The sequence below is a fragment of the Sphaerodactylus townsendi genome, linkage group LG13 (genome assembly GCF_021028975.2).
Source record: "Sphaerodactylus townsendi isolate TG3544 linkage group LG13, MPM_Stown_v2.3, whole genome shotgun sequence".
NCBI lineage: Eukaryota > Metazoa > Chordata > Lepidosauria > Squamata > Sphaerodactylidae > Sphaerodactylus > Sphaerodactylus townsendi.
Window position 1 is genome coordinate 43,993,808 of NC_059437.1, and position 16,313 is coordinate 44,010,120.

Below are 16,313 nucleotides of genomic sequence, written 5' to 3' on the forward strand. Positions count from 1 at the left end.
TCCTACATAGGAGCGCTTTGTGTACTGTTTTTTTTTTTTAAACACTCGAAATGGCCCAGAGGCCGGTGCCATGTCTGAAATCCATCCTGGGCTCCTGTCGTTTTGCCCCGGGGGCTGATTGACAGGAATGTGTGTGCACGCCTCTGTTACACCAGGGTGGAATTAAGTTTAAAAATCCTGACATTTTTGGACCATGACAGCAGCTGGCGTGGTGTTTCAGCCTATATTTTAGCTTAAATTTTCACAGGGCAGCAGTGGAAGAAGCGCAGCACAAAGTTACGTATGCTCCGTGGCCGAAGATTTGGCTCTCAGACCTTGCTTGTTAAACTGATGGAGGGATTTTAATTATACCTACACTCGGGCTCCACAAACATTAAACGCTTAAGCTCTTCTCTTATTCCACAGTGGCCACCTGTGCTGTAGAAATAGGTAGATTTTGGGTCAGTCGTCGTTGTCCACTCCTGAAACATGGTAATGGAAGAGACTCATTTGTTTAACTGTTTGATCCAGAGGATTTTCTGTGGTTATTCGACTGTCTGATCCGATGGTATGATATGCTAATTTTGCCTAAGAAAGGCAGAAGACTGAATTCCAGCTTGCAGATATGCTATAGATCAGGGGTCTTCAAACTATGGCCCTCCAGATGTTCATGGACTACAATTCCCATCAGCCCTGCCACCTGGCCATGCTGGCAGGGGCTGATGGGATTTGTAGTCCATGAACATCTGGAGGGCCATAGTTTGAAGACCCCTGCTGTAGATAAGTCTTTCCATTGTATAATATAATATTTAAAATATACACCGTTCCATCCCAAGTAAATATTTGGGCTATTGAACTTCCCGTTTTTAAAAAAAGCTAAAACACTTTTTAAAAATGTGTCTGGTTTAAACCCCAATTTATTTCCCCACAGTGCTGGAAAACCCTCTGGAGGCAGGTGGGCGATGTACCAGAGACACCATCCCTGGCCGCCTCAGGCTGTGGATTGGTCTGCCTAGCAAAAGAGTTAAATATTTCAGCTTAGAATAATGATGGCAGACACAAGGATAAGCCCGTTTCCCACCTCTGCCGCAGCTATTCAATATTCAATTGTCAGGAGATGTAAGTTTTCAGTACTCGGCTTAAAAAAAATCATATTGGTCTAGGACGTTCAGAGTGGTTGTGGCCTGACCTAACGTATCCTTCTGGGACAATTTATTATTTTTTTCAGATGAGGAAAAGAAATTCGTACCAGTGCTATGTGTGGTTAACTGCCATGGCTTCTGAAGGGATCATGGGAATTCTAGTTTAATGTGAGTGCTATGTTGGAGATCTCTGCCCTACCTCTGCACAATTATAATTTGTATAGTTTCTTAGTGAGAAGAAACGGCTGTTGAACCAGTGTATAGAGGCGCTCTGAAAAAGAGAACTGTGTTGTTTTTAGCTGAAGATTACCATCCTTCCTGATAATTGCAATTTATACCTGATTTAACTGATGTGATTTAATTTTTAAATATATTTATTCATTTGTTTCATTAATACCCTGCCCTTGCTCCCCCAGCTTGGACCCAAAGCACCTTACATAATTCTGTTTCCCTCCATTTTATTCTCAGAACAGCCCTGTTGGATAGTTAAAGATGAGAGAGTACAACTAGTCCATGGTCACCCAGCAAACTTCTATAGCAGAGTGGGGATTCAAACTTGCATCTTCTAAATCCTAGTCTGAAACTAACCACAACACCACACTGGCTGCTTCAGTTAGCCGTATATAAAATGATTATGTTAATTAAACCTATTTAGTTATCATTCCCCCTGTCTGTCTCGCTCTTAAAGGTAAAGGTTGTCCCCTATGCAAGCACTGGGTCATTACTGACGCACGGTGTAACATCACATCACAACTGGAGAGTGGTTTGCCATTGTCTTCCCCAGGTACTTACACTGTACCCCCAGCTAGTTGGGTACTCATTTTACCTACCTTGGAAGGATGGAAGGCTGAGTCAACTTTGAACCAGCTACTTGAATCTGACTTTGACTGCAGCTCTGCAGCCTACCACTGTGCGCCACAGAGTTATCTTGTTACTACCATTCTTTATTTTTCTTTGTGGTGCCTTTTGTTGTGGTTCCCCATAACTTCATGGGCATTATATTATTATAAAACATTGTTCTTCTAAAGTTGCTTTTGTCCATGCAACTATGTTTTGATGTGGGGCTAAATATCACTTTGGGACTTGTTGCCTTAACCTGGCCAGAATAATTTTTTTCAGGGTTTATGGAATAGATATTTTGTTCCTTGTTCTTCCTGTCACTAAATATTGTTGGTGGGTGACTGGGGAGAAGGCATAAGTGCTTGATCTTAGTCATCCTTCTCCACATGTTTATACAAGAGGCAAATAAGTTCTGTTATTCCCTTCTGAAAGAAACCGGGAACTGTGACTGAACAATGTCCATCTATTCTTATTTACTCTGGGCAGTTTCACTTTTCTGATACCTGTCTTGGTAAATCAACTTACCTGCTCAGGTAAGTTGCTCCTCCACTGGCACATTTGTCCCTTGTGCTGGTGAGGTGGACATCCACACCAACTGCCAGCTCCAGAGGGAAATTCAGCCCCCCACCCCCACCCCCCCGACCTGATTGGGCTGCCTATATTTCAGATTCTTGCAAACTACCTTGTTGACCTGCCTTTCTGTTGCAAGGTGGCTGATAAATAAGTTGTATATCTTGCTTCAAATGTTGTTTTATGAATGCAGAAGATGTAGAGAACCCTCTAAAGGTACTTAGAATATGTGGGCTGTCTGGCAGTGGGTTTTGGCAGGAGAATTGCACTTTCCAAGTACACACACGTGTCCCTGTTCCTCTGTATTTTTTTATTTCTTCCCTTAAAAAACTTAAAAAATCCAGCAACTCTGTGTTTTGTGTGCGTGTAAAAATAAAGTAGGGACAAAAATAGAACAACAGTGGTGGTGAATCTACACATATGTTTCTATAAACTGTTTCCAAATATCTAAAAATAAGTCTGTCTGCAGTTGTCATCTGTATGCCATGCATTCAAATACTGATAGAATTTTAAGGTCTTCAATCAGTTGATTTACATGAGGTGTCCCTATTCTTGTATACAAAGGGTTGGGGCAGGCAACATGCGATATATTGCATGCCACAGCAGTATGTTTAAAAGCTGCATAAATAAGATACCCTGTTTCCCCGAATATAAGACATCCCCAGAAAATAAGACGTAGTAGAGGTTTTGGTGAAGTACAAAATATAAGGCATCCCCCGAAAGTAAGACGTAGCAAAGTTTTTGTTTGGAAGCATGCCCAATGAACAGAACACAGAAAAATAAGACATCCCCTGAAAATAAGACATAGCGCATCTTTGGGAGCAAAAATTAATATAAGACACTGTGTCTTATTTTCAGGGAAACACGGTATTAAAGGGTAATTATGTGTAGCAGCAGCTAGAGGAGAGTTATCTGAGCAAGACCTTGAAGGCAGTTTTGGCCAGGAGATTCTTAAGTGTCTACGGTCAGCCCTATATTGCGACATGTAACCTTTGTTGTAAAATATATTTTTGTGCCAGTCTTGGGCCCTGAAACACATAAAGGTGGTGAGGACATTTCCTGTTTCTTAAGAGCTGTACACCACTTTGCAACATCTGGGATTAAGAGGCCGTCTTCCAAGTCTGCTAATTCTGGTCTCCAACAGTCCCAGTAAAATTCTAAAGAGGACAGCGGTTCTTTCGTAGGATGACAGAGCCTCTTCGTCATGGTATGAATGGTCTGGTGTGTGAATTTTTTCGCCGTTCTTGTCTATAAAAGTGCTGAAGGAAGTCCAGAGAAGTACTGTTATCTGGAGGTATGCAAATAGTTTTTCCAGAAAACATCTTCTGTAATCTTTGAAGCAAGATTCAGAAGAAAGGGATGACTGGTTGCGATGCCAGAAAGTCAGACCTTGGCTATCTATACGTCTCGTTTCATAAGGCAAGAGAAAGCCGGGCAGAGAGAGATAATGGCTCCCTTGGTACAGTTAAGACTTGCTTACTTTAAAACACCCATGTTGCACAAGAGGTTGAAAAACTTTGATCTCCTTTTCTTTTGCTGCTTCTGCTGCTGTTGTGGAAACAATCTGAGACCAGGAAACCTACTCTGAGTTGCAAAAAAAAGCAAGGCGGACGTTACCCAAACCCAGCTGGGGATCTATCTGATCAAATATGCAGCGTTTTCTCTCTGTTCACTCTGGGCTTTGTGATCTGTTATCTTCTGTTGGGCTCCAGGGCTTTTTTTCAAACTGCCTGGCTCTGTTTGTGGAAAATTAGCCATCATTTCAAACCTGAAAAATGGTCTGTAGGAGGGGGAGGCATGTCTGTTGGGGGGTGGGGCTGAGGGCTTCAGTCCAGCACACTTTGTCCATGGCTATGTAAGTGAAGGGGCATATCTGCTGCCTAGAAAAGGGCACGGAAGGGCAGAGGTGGAGCTGGAGAGAGATGGAATTGGATAAGTAGCCAACCGGTTTTCCTGATGGCAGAAAAAACTGTTAGTCATTCTTCTGGTATTTATAGCTTTGCCCTCTGTGAGCAACCTTGGGGAGGGTTGGGACAATTTGAATGGTAAGGTGGCAAATCTATTCTCGGGGCAGGGTGTGGCCAAGATAAAGGACATCTTATTGTGATGGAGTTTCTGGGAAATTAGCTTGGGAACAGAGGTCTGCTTCTGTGGACCATCCTTTCTCCCATTCTTCTCCCCCTCCTCCTGAAGTGAATTCCTCTCCCCCTACTCCACAAGTGAATTATCTGCTACCCTACACCCACAGTTTACCAGCTGTAGAAATCTGGAGGTGCCATTTTCAATCCAGTGATAACCTTTCTTGGGTAGGTAGTTTGAGGTAAGTGGACCTGCCTTCTTTGTTTGGAATTTGAGGCAGGTGGACCTGCCTTCTCCTTTGGAATAGAAGAGATAGCTACATGGGCAGCTCCATCCAAACTCATTGGGTGGGATGAGGTGCCGGTGCAGAGTCGCCCCATCGCCTCCAATAGGGCTTCCTGGTGGCACAGGGAGCTCAAGAAAGCCCCGAAAGTCCCTCACCACCGGAGAGTCCCATAGGGATAAAAGGGCAGCGTAAGTCCAAGGGCCGGTGTGCTGCGCAGTTGACCCCAAATGCTGACAGGAAGTCGACTAATGTTGGCTCTGGCCATGGGAATGCCCCAGTCTGCCCCCCATGCACACTGGCATCTTAGCAGGACACCGGCACAGCCCTGATGCCCTAAACAGCCCTAAACTTCAAGGTATGGCTTCAAGGTGTATAGGCTTGTTGGAAGGGTAACCTTCTAGACCAGGGGTCTGCAACCTGCGGCTCTTTAGATGTTCATGGACTACAAATCCCATCAGCCCCTGCCAGCATGGCCAATTGGCAGTGCTGGCAGGGGATGATGGGATTTGTAGTCCACGAACACCTGGAGAGCCACAGGTTGCAGACTCCTGTTCTAGACAAACCATGTTTGAGAGGAAACGTCAATATTCTGATTGTGGCTGAAAGATCTGAAGAAAGCTTGCCAATATTGGGCATCTTTAGACTTGGTAACCCTGAACCAGGGTTTTGCACTGTGGGACTCAGTTTTGCACAGGGAGAGAACACATAAGCCCCTCATGTACTGAGATTCCCTTTGCCTCCTGCAAGCCAGAGTTCGTCACAGCACTCATTTTTTTTTTATTTTGTTAAACTTATACCCTACCCATTTTGTTACGCTTATACCCCACCCATCCCTGGCCGCAGCCATCCAAATTGGTCAGCTGTTGTTCAGCATAAAGCAGGAAGTTGCAGACGTCAGTCTAACTATACAAAGGTAAGGGACAGTGGCGAATACTGAATTTTGAACCCAAAAATTAAGCTGTAGTTTAGCCATTATATCCAAACTGGGACTTGGCAATGCAAAAGAAAGAGATTGTTGAACCATCTGTAGAAATGTGCTAGGAATATTCAGATTTTCGGGTTTTTTTTAGTTTGTGCCTCATTTATTGGAACAGTTTGATACTTCTGATCCACAGAAAGGCTCTTGGTGACGGACTTGCTTCCTGCAAAGGTGGGTTTGAGAGAGCATAAAGCACAATCGACTAGTTTGCTTCGAGGTACAACTCGTTTATAATCCAGGGTTTTAGATAGCCAGGGTAGTGCATCATTGAGGGCAGTTTGATTCCTCTGACTTTTATAGGGCCTGAATAGATTTCTGATACTAGACAGACTTTTATCTTTGTAAAATGGGCATAAGAAAGACTCAATATCTTCAATTACTGTGAATTGTTAATTGGGAAACACTAAAAAGATCCGGAGATCCAATCCTAAGGCTTGCCATAGCAAAAGCTATAGAATGGGGTACGCCACCTGTTAATACACATCAGATTTTTTGCGCCGGTATGCCTTTCGGTGATCTTTTTCCGTTAAGTAATGGGACATTGTGCTGTGCGTAATGGTCTTTGGGATTTTGCCAGAGACTTGTTAATTGTAGAGTAACTGGTTCTCCCATTTGTTTGTGTACATTGGGGGAGCGGATTGGGCTGTTGAATTGCCAATATTAATGTATTCAAATTTTTACAGATTTAATAATTACCCATTGCTTAACATTTCAAAGAGAACAAGGACAGAAAACCTGGCCAGGTAATAGAAGAACAAGGCGGTTTGGTTCAAAGCCAGCCAGAAGGAAGCTCCAATATCAACTTGTCGACATAAATTTTGTTGGCAGTGAATTCGAACTCTGCAAAGGGTTCCGGACGGGCTGAGCTCACTAACCAAATACAATGCCTCCAAATAGATTTTATTTATTGGTGTTACAGAATGCCTATGCAGTAGTTGTAAGTAAGCTCAAATCTGTCATGAGCAAATAAACAGTTCTGTTTCCTTGACATCTAGAACGCGGCTTTAAAAATACCGCCTGGTTTTTGCAGCACAATAAATTGAACATGTGTTATAAAATATCTGTTAGCCAAAAGGGACAGAGCTTTGGTATCCATGTGAGTAGCGTGCCAAACTCTGTTCTAGCTTTGTGTTGGAGTCGATTCTGCGCTCAGGATGTTGAGAGCCACAAACACACTCTCGGCTCTTGTGTATGCTGTTCTTCTCGTAATCCTCTTCCACAGTGCCAGCTGGCACAAATGGCAGTGGGCATAGTGTAGTGGTCCTACCAGGACCTGCAAGATCTAGGTTAGAATGTCCGCTCTGCAAATGAAGCTTGCTGGGGGACTTTGCGCAAGCACTCTTTCAGCCTGTCTCACGCGGTTGTCATTATGGCAGTGATATGGAAGAGGAGAGAAGGGCATAAGCCTCTTTGGGTACCGAAAAGCGGAGTGTAAATGTATAAATCAGGGGTCTTCCAACTATGGCCCTCCAGATGTTCATGGACTACAATTCCCATCAGCCCCTGCCAACATGGCCAAGTGGTAGGGCTCATGGGAATTGTAGTCTATGAACATCTGGAGGGCCATAGTTGGAAGACCCCTGGTATAAATAAATGGGTAAAGATGAACACAATATAGTTCCCTTACCCTCCTTTTTTGGGTTTCACAACAACCCTGTGAGGAAGCTTAGGCTAGGAGAAAGTAGCTGGCCCAGAAGCGCACAGTGAACATCATAGCATAGAGAGCCAGCATAGTGTAGTGGTTAAAGTGGCGGACTAGGATCTGGGAGACCTAGTGGAATTTGCTGGGTGACCTCGGGCCTGTCACACACTCAGCCTCGAACTTGGTTAACGTTTTGGATTGGAGACTTCCAAGGAATACCGGAGGTATGAGGCAGAGGCAGGCAATGATAAATCACCTCTGGATATCTCTTGCCTTGAAAACCGTATCGGGTCACCATGAGTCAACTGTGACTTGAAGGCAAAGAAAGAAGAGGACAAGAGTTGATATTTGCTACTTCGGTTGGAGTTTAAGTTAGCAGAAATCAGCGGTGGCTCAGTGGTAGAGCGCTGGCTTTGGATGAAGAGGTCCCAGGATTTGTTTCCAGTATCTCGATGGCCAGGTTACCCTGTAAATGTTGCTTGTGTGTTGTCTGTAATATGCACACTATTTAACGACCTCTTCCTACATTGTTATAGCATACGAAGCATAATTTTTCCATAAGATCTAGCTGGCTGGATGTGATTTATTTTATGCATGTTTTATTTAGATGCTCCCTTTCTCCTTGATTGGGATGGTTTAGGGCAGGGGTGTCAAACATTTGTTACAAGGGCTGGATACGACATAAATGTGACTTGGTCAGGCCAAGCCCTGGCAGGGGCGCGGGCTGGTTGCCTTGACTGATGCGCCCCCAGCAGGCTCCCCAGCCAAGATTGGTGTGTGTGTGTGTGTGTGTGTGTGTGTGTGTGTGTGTGTGTGTGTGTGTGTGTGTGTGCGTGCGCGAGAGAGAGAGACAGAGACTGAGACTTTATGATCTTTACCCACAGTTAACAATTATATATTCCGGATTAACTCCTTCTCTATAAAATGCAATAAAAGTGAACATTGCCTAAGCTCTTGAAGTTTGCCCAGGAACAGTAGAAAGGAAGGCCAGACACAACAGACACATGAGATTCTGCCCCTTGGGTTACTGGCATAAGCAGTGACCAAGAGAGAACTTCCTTGCGTGCAGAGAATTGTGAAATGCTGTGGTGGAGAATCCTGGAACGATGTGAGTCACCTTTTGTTTCCTGTTGGTATGAGATGGAGTTAATCATTCGGTGGCCCTTGTAGGACAACAGAACGTGAGCACAACTCCAGTGGCACCTTTAAAGCGTAATGAAACAGGAGCCTTGGATTCAGAATTCACTTCATCAGATGTGTGAAGTGTATATTCATCAGGCTGATTTATGCATTCATTAGAGAAGAGGTGGGTATTACAAAGAGGCCAGTTTGAAGCCGGATCCAATCCAAAGAGCAATTGGCTTACTCAGAATGTGTGTGAGACATTCCCAGCTGATGTTAGATTCACAAAAATAAAACCTAGTGCAGGATGAAATGGGATAAGCGAGTATGCCAGGAAATTTCAAAGGTATAGCAAAAGCAATTAGCATCTGTATGGGGGTGAGATAGATGAAGATGCAATTCTTTCCCCGCCCCACTGATATATTCTTTTAATTTGGGTGATTAGCATGATACAAAACGTAGCATGCAATGAAAGCAAGTGGGAGAAAACTGGAAGGCTGAAAGTTAGGCCAATGACCAAATGAAGCTGGAGAGACACAGCTGGATCTGCTAAATGTTGTCTTGCAAACCAAAAGCTGCCACTACGGCACAGGGCATGAACTGGATCCCATAGAAGTGGGGCAGGCGGGGTTAGCTGTCTTGCTATGAAGTGTCTAATTAAGCTGAACTTACCTTGAAATGTGCCTTTGGCCACAAGGGGAAAAATAATTACCGTTTCTCTCCAGCCTCTGACCAGGATAGCCCAGGCCAGTCAGATTTTGTCAGATGTTGGAAATTAAGTAGGGTTGGCCCTGGGTGGTACCAGTGGTGGGATCCAAAAATTTTAGTAACAGGTTCCCATGGTGGTGGGATTCAAACTGTGGCGTAGCGCCAATCAGGGGCCTGGAGTGGGGACCTGTGGGGCGTGGCCGAGGGCATTCGAGTGGGACGAGGCTGTGGCAGAGGCCCTTGGCAGGGCTGGTGATCCTTGGTGCAGGGAAAACGAATGAACACAGGTGCAGGCTGCCACGCATGCCGGTGCACTTCCTGCTAGACTGCTTCAAGTTCTGCGCGCTACTGCTGAGAGGAGGGACGTAACTAAGGCAAAAATCACATGGCAAAATCACCAATTAGTAACCCCCTCTCGGCACACACAAATAATTAGTAACCTACTCTCGGGAACCTGTGAGAACCTGCTGGATCCCACCTCCGGTTGGTACTTAGATGAGAGACTACTAAGGAAGTCCAGGGGCACAATGCAGAGGCCCAAACCACTTCTGTTAATCTCTACTCCTGATGTCCCCTGTGAGAACCTAATGGTGCAAGGTTTGGCATGTCTACAACTGTGCTCCTGAACATTACCAGGGGAGAGCAAAGCTTGCTTGCTTTATTTATTGTTTTATTAGTGTTATATGCCACCTTTTCCCCTTTCTTGAACCTCTTAATTCTTGGAATCCATTAAAGGGTCCGTCAGGAGGCGCAGTTGCAAAATGACGCCTTGCTGTTGACCGGCTGCTTTCTGAAACAAGCTGCGTTGAAACCTGGGAACTGTACCAGTGTGGAGAGATTAAAATCTTAGCCCTCTCTTTTTCTTCCCTCCCCACTTCTGCCCCATCCAGGTGTCTAAATGCAGTAATATGACAGACAGGTACTAGAGCAAGGATTTCACCACCCTTCCCTCCTTGTTTTTTTTCCCCCCTGGCGGCTGCGGCTTCGAGCCTTCTGCAGTGCCCCCGTTTGGGGTGTGGGTATTTGAGATGGGGAAAGAGGCTTCCACTCCTTCTGCCATGCCCTTATTGCTGACTCTGAAGAATCTCCTGGTACCCACCCTTGTAAGGGGGGGGGGAGTGTTGCAACCCTTGAGAAATTGTCTCTGTCTCTTTTATCTCTTGCAGCTGCTGCACTTTTCTCCCACCCAACCCCCTTGCAAATGTGGCTGGTATGTCTGAGCCGTATCCTTCAAAACCAGTTTTCTAAGTAGATTAGATGGGCAGCAGAGACAGCTATGCAATCAGGCAAAAATGTGTGCTCATGCCTGCCTTTTGTGAGGGGGTCTGAGCAGTCGCCGCCGTCTACCACCTGGACGAAAGTGTTTTTTCTCTTCCCCTCCCCACCCCAAGACGTTGTCTGTCCCATATTGAAGCTGGGAACGGAAAAGGTTTACCCAATGACTGAACCCAGACTATGAACCACAGCCTGCTGGGTGGCTAAAGGAATGTGTATTTTTCAGAAGTGATGACCAGCGACTGCATTGGTGGTAGTGGTAACAAGCAATTGCTTTTGGGACATTTTTACCAGCAGACTTATACTAGAAAGTCCACATGCTCTCATAATCTTAGGATAAATGAGAAAACCACCACCACCCCTTCGTGCCCCTTAGTCATTGTTGTGGTCGTTGGGTGCATCTTAACCAAGACCCAAGAGTGGTTTTCGTTGGGTGCATTTTTAACCAAGATCCAACGGTGGTTTTCTTATTTTTTTAAAATTTTACGTTATTACATTTTTATATGCCAACCCTCCCCTCTTGAGCATAAGGAAACAAAAAGCAGTCTTGGGAAAGCAACAATTTGGAATGGCGGAACGTGGGAAATTTATCTTCTTTATCTTCTTTCTTTATCTTCTTTCTGTCATCTTCTTTATCTTCTTTCTGTCATCATCCCCCGCCCCCCAATCAAAATTTCCCCGCTACTTTTCCTTTTTCGGGGTTTCTAATATTCTTGTTCCCTTGTACGCACATGGGGAAAAAGCATTAGGCAGTCTGAAACAGGAAATGACCTGTAACAAAAGGATAAAAGATTCTCCCCCACAACCCTCCACAAAACTGCAGTCTCCCAAGATACATTTTATTAAAAGGTGTATTTCAACGTTGCTTGTTTTTAAAATTTCATTTGCTAGTTTGTCCTGATGTCGCTTTAGCCAGGTAGAGCTCGGTTGTCCAACAGCTCACATCCCTGGACATTGTTCTGTTTTCATGCCGCTGAATTGTTTTGTCCGTCTGGGAAAAGCCGGTTGATTGCTACAGTGCCACGTCCAACAGTGTGTCGTTTCAGCCCCAATGTGGGATACAACCGCTGTTTTAGCATTTTGGCTTGCGGGAAGGATCGCAATATCGCACGACATTAATTGTGTTAAACTCCTTAAGGCAGCGGTAGCTTTTCACTCCTCGTTTTTGTACACAAGTCCTGCCATCTCTCCGCAGATGCGCTCATGTGAGCAAATTGAATGAAAAGGGTGGCTTTGATTTCTGAATATGTTGGGATGACAGATGTGCTTGGTTTTACATTAAACCGGACGGTGAACTGAAAATTGAGGCACCATGGCCCTTCCAAACTTCCTGCCTTGCTTATAGGGTCAAGGAGGGGGAAGAGGCAATATCTGTGATTGGGAGATGCTAACAAAAGCTGGGTTGCACAGTTTTATGAGCCTTTGTTATTTCTCTCTCCCACTTTGGGAACGATACCACTGCATAGAATTAACCAGAAGAAAGCTCTGAGGCCCCTTCCACACATGCAGAATAATGCGCTTTCAACCCACTTTCACAATTGTTTTGCAAGTGGATTTTGCTATTCCGCACAGTAAAATCCAGCTGCAAAGTGCAGTGAATGTGGATTGAAAGTGCATTATTCTCCATATGCAAAAGGGGCCTCTCACAAAATCCCACAAAGGAATAAGTGCTGTTAGTCTTTAAGATGCCACTGAACATTTTGCAATCCTTAGGACACCATTTTTATGCAGAAAGGGTTAGAGTATTGGGTGGAGGGAGACTTGGTTTTCTGGTTTGGAAATGCATCACAACTAGCAGCCCCGAACCATTGGGTTCCTGAGAATTGTGGTTCTGCATTTACAAAAAACAACCGCATCCAAAGAATAACCCCCATTGGTACTAGAATGGAAAGAACAAAGCAAAATATGGATTGTTTTTATTGGTACAGCATAATCCATCCTTACAATCTTACTTCCCTTCAATATCCTGTTTCTCATAACTTTCCCTTTTAACTGCATGGAACATATGTACAGCTTATTTATCCAATCATAATGAATCTACAATGAATCTATATCATCATCATAACAAACCTATAATATTGGTTCTGAACAGAGCTTGTGTGAACCATGGCATGCTATTGGTGTCAGCTGTTTCTATGAAACCTAACTTGCTGCGGGCTTGTAAAATTTGACTTTCCCAGTCCAATATGACTGTGGAATGTTTTGGTTTTAGTTTGGAAGTTTTGTGTGTGATGGGGCCAAGGGAGCCCTCTTTCATGCTGACTGTCCAAAAATGACAGAAGAAAGAATTATGTGAGTTTCTGACCTTCAGTCTCCCCAATCCTTTTCCTTTGGGCTGAATTACCTGGTCACCCACCTGCTTTGAACTTGCTTATTGTGTTTGTGTTCTATGCATGATGCTTTTCATTAACTCTGCATAGAGATAAATTGTCACACATGCAGCCGTAGGTTTTAGTCCTGACTAATTGGTGTCGGTAGCACCAGCTTTTTACTTTTTCTAAAACACATTTTTCTGCTCTATAGCAAGCAGAGAATCCCCCAGTTTTGAGAAGAATTTATTTATTTTTTAGTGTGAAATGGCTTGTACAATAAATAAAAATTAAAAGAAACGAGTTGGGATATTGGCTCATCCCCAGCTTGTTCTCCTGAACTGTAGAAGCAAAAGACACTTTCCTTCTCTCTTCCTCTGGAGTGGCGGCTGCAGCCCTATTTGTGTCTTTTTTTACATTTGCCCCAAAACAAAATCATGTGATGTCTCTCCTCCTCCCTAAATACACAACAACTGCTACGGAAATTCTGTTTAAATACACACTGATAATGCTGTTCCTATGAATTTGTGGACTGCTGGGTTATTTGCCATCCATTCTAAGGTTTTCTAGTAGAGTAATCTACAGCCTTGCCTAGGAAAAATGCATTGACAAGATGGGATTGTGGTGTGAAAACTGAGAAGGGAAATGTTACATCGAAGCAGTGTTTCCCCGCTTCAGATTTAGCTGTACAAGGGAGGCTCCCAGTAATTTCTGCTGATAATCGCAGAGGAGCTGCTTAACTCTTGCAAAGCTTCATGCCGCTCCTGTGGTCCTTCTGTATGGGAGCTGCTGGGTAGGAACCAATGAGATCTCCCTTTCCCACAACTTGAAAATACCCTGGAAATTGGCCCTATCTGCTTGGCTTCTGTGCTTTCTTGCTGAGGACACAGTCTCCCATGTCACTCGTGGCAAGTATAAATAAAAGCAATCAACCTTTTTTCTGGAACTTTCTCTATGTGAAAATTTTCATTCAGCCTCTTCCAAATTTTTGGAGATAAAGTTCAAGAACAGAGCAGTGCCAGTGTGGTATTGTGGTTAACAGAGGCGTATCCCGGGTGGGGCAGCCGGGGCACGTGCCCTGGGCGCCACTTGAAGGGGACATCCTTGGCTCCCAGCCTCCTCCTCACCAAGAACTCCACCCTAACCCAGATGGGTCCAGCTTTAAACTGGCTCTGCCTCTGAAGTCCGAAAGAACGTTGGAGGTGAAGTGTTCCGTTTGACCCCTCTGCCTCAGTGAGGTACATATACAGTTTACTCCAAGGCAGTTGGGGCCAGATAGAGACCAAAGGACTCTTGAATGGAAGGTTTCCTCTGAATAAATGTTCAGGGGGTAACTGAAGCAATTATGTGTAGGTTATATATGACAGGACCTCCTAACTGTCCCATAACCAAAGAAGTTCTTCTGGTGGAGAAGGCCTTCTCAGTGGCCACCCCACCATTATGGAACAACCTCCACAGGCGAGTACGCCTGACCCCGATCTTTTGGAGGCAGTTGGAGATTGGTTTATTTAAGACTGCATTTGATTAATTTACTAGCAGTCCTAAATTATGTTTTTAAATTTTGGGTTTTTAGAAGATGTACCTATATTGTAAGTCACTATGAGTTCCATAAGGAAAAAAGGTTGATGATACATGTTTCAAGTAAATAATAAATAAATGTGAACAATGATGTAAAGCAAAGAGTTCCATGAATGGGGCTTCCACCATGCTTTTTCTTTTAAAATCTTATAACAGTAGACAGTTCATTTCCAATTAAGTCTGTATCATACAGAAGGCTTAAGGTTTCCCAAAGCCATTTTCCTGATCTAAAGGGGCCCCAGGGAGCTGCTGCTTGCTTCATTGGAGTGTGTATACAGGTACTTCCACCTTGTGTGAATGAGCCCATAATCCATTCCCTTCCCACTCTCTGCTTCCATCATATTGTTCAGATCTGGCTCTGCAGTTACCCATTTGTAGTACCTTCAAAATATCACAGAATCTGTGCCAAAAGTTTTTTTTAAAGTCAGCGGGGAAAATAATCTCTCCTTTTTTCTTGTACACTAACTTTTGAACTTTTCCACACTATTCACTTTCAACAAAAATTCTGCCTCTCTTGTCCCAGTCTGCTAGACCTGATGGATTTTTATGGTTTTAGAGACAGACTGGTGATTGAGAAAGATTTTCTTTCTCTGGTTATAGGTTTTCTTATCCTTATAAAACAGTCACAAAGAATATGAGCCTTAAAGAATTGGAGGGTTATGACAGCTTCCAGCGCCTGAAAACTGTGAGCCAAGAATGTAAATGAAAACCACACATATTTTCCCCAGCGTGCATCAGAATCGTGAATTGGAATTGCATATGGAACTGGACATTCTGTAGGAGGTCTGCAAGACAACTCGTTTCGAATAGCGCTCTGCCCGCAAAGGGATGCATTTATTTACAACGGAGATGAGTTGAGGCCATTTCTGCACTTTTTTTCATTCAGTGCCATTCCTTCCCTTGCATGGCTTTTAGAGAAATTGTAGGTAGTTGGTTGCAAACACCTGAAGTTGTACTGGCACAAAGGTCTTTGTTCTAGTCCCCAAGGAGCCCAGGAATAAGAGAAAGGAAATGGCAGCATCTTTGTACTAAATTTAGAAATAAAAAGCCATGGAGAGTCCCTAAGGGATCTGTTCCACTTCAAAAACAAGGGCAGCTAATTTGGATCTCCAAAACCTGCAGGGAATGTGGGAAGCATCTCAAGCAGAAATCTGTTTTTGCACCCTGATGGTGATTTTTACCGCGCTGGTGTATTTGCCTGCTGTTGAATCATAAATCTGTGCTGGGCTGAAGTAGCATTTAATGAGACGCCGGCCTGCAGCTTTCTGGGCTAAAAAACAGAATTGCAGTGGTTGAAGTCCACAGAATTGCAGTGGTTGAAGTTCATACATTCACATCTGGACTGCATGATTCAGACAGGCGCTCCTTTGCAACTTGTAGTGTCTGTTTTTGTGCAGGGAGGGTGACATATTTTTTAAGTAATAGGAATTCTCCCTTGGCCATTGTTGGTGTTGATTGCCGGTCTCTTGATGGATGGGTCTCACCCTCTTTGTTCAACATTTCTCTGGGCTTTCTATTTATACACTGTAGCCGGTCCCTCCGCTCATTCAGCAGGGATAGATCCCCTCCAGGGAGGTGGCGCTGATTTTAAAGACAGACCTATATGAAAAAGGCAAACTTGGATTAGATTCAAGAGCAGGTTTCTCCAGTGTTACTGCCCCTACACGATTGACCGAGTTTCCTTGTAGGTAATTATTGGGTGGGTGGCAGCTGTTAAGACAAACCAGTATGTCTGTCTACGGAAACTTCCTTTTTGATTGCATAGACTGAAGGCTGGGATGCTGTGCATGCATGCATGCTCAAA

General features: G+C 44.1%; 1 protein-coding gene across 1 annotated transcript in view; it reads left to right on the forward strand.

Annotated features, from left to right (window-relative positions):
- Positions 1-399: 399 nt before the first annotated feature.
- HIC2 (HIC ZBTB transcriptional repressor 2) overlaps positions 400-16,313 on the forward strand; it is a 61,475-nt gene continuing 45,561 nt past the window's right edge. Inside the window, 1 exon segment of the mRNA XM_048514266.1 lies at positions 400-471. The gene's annotated coding sequence lies outside the window, so the exon portion shown is untranslated.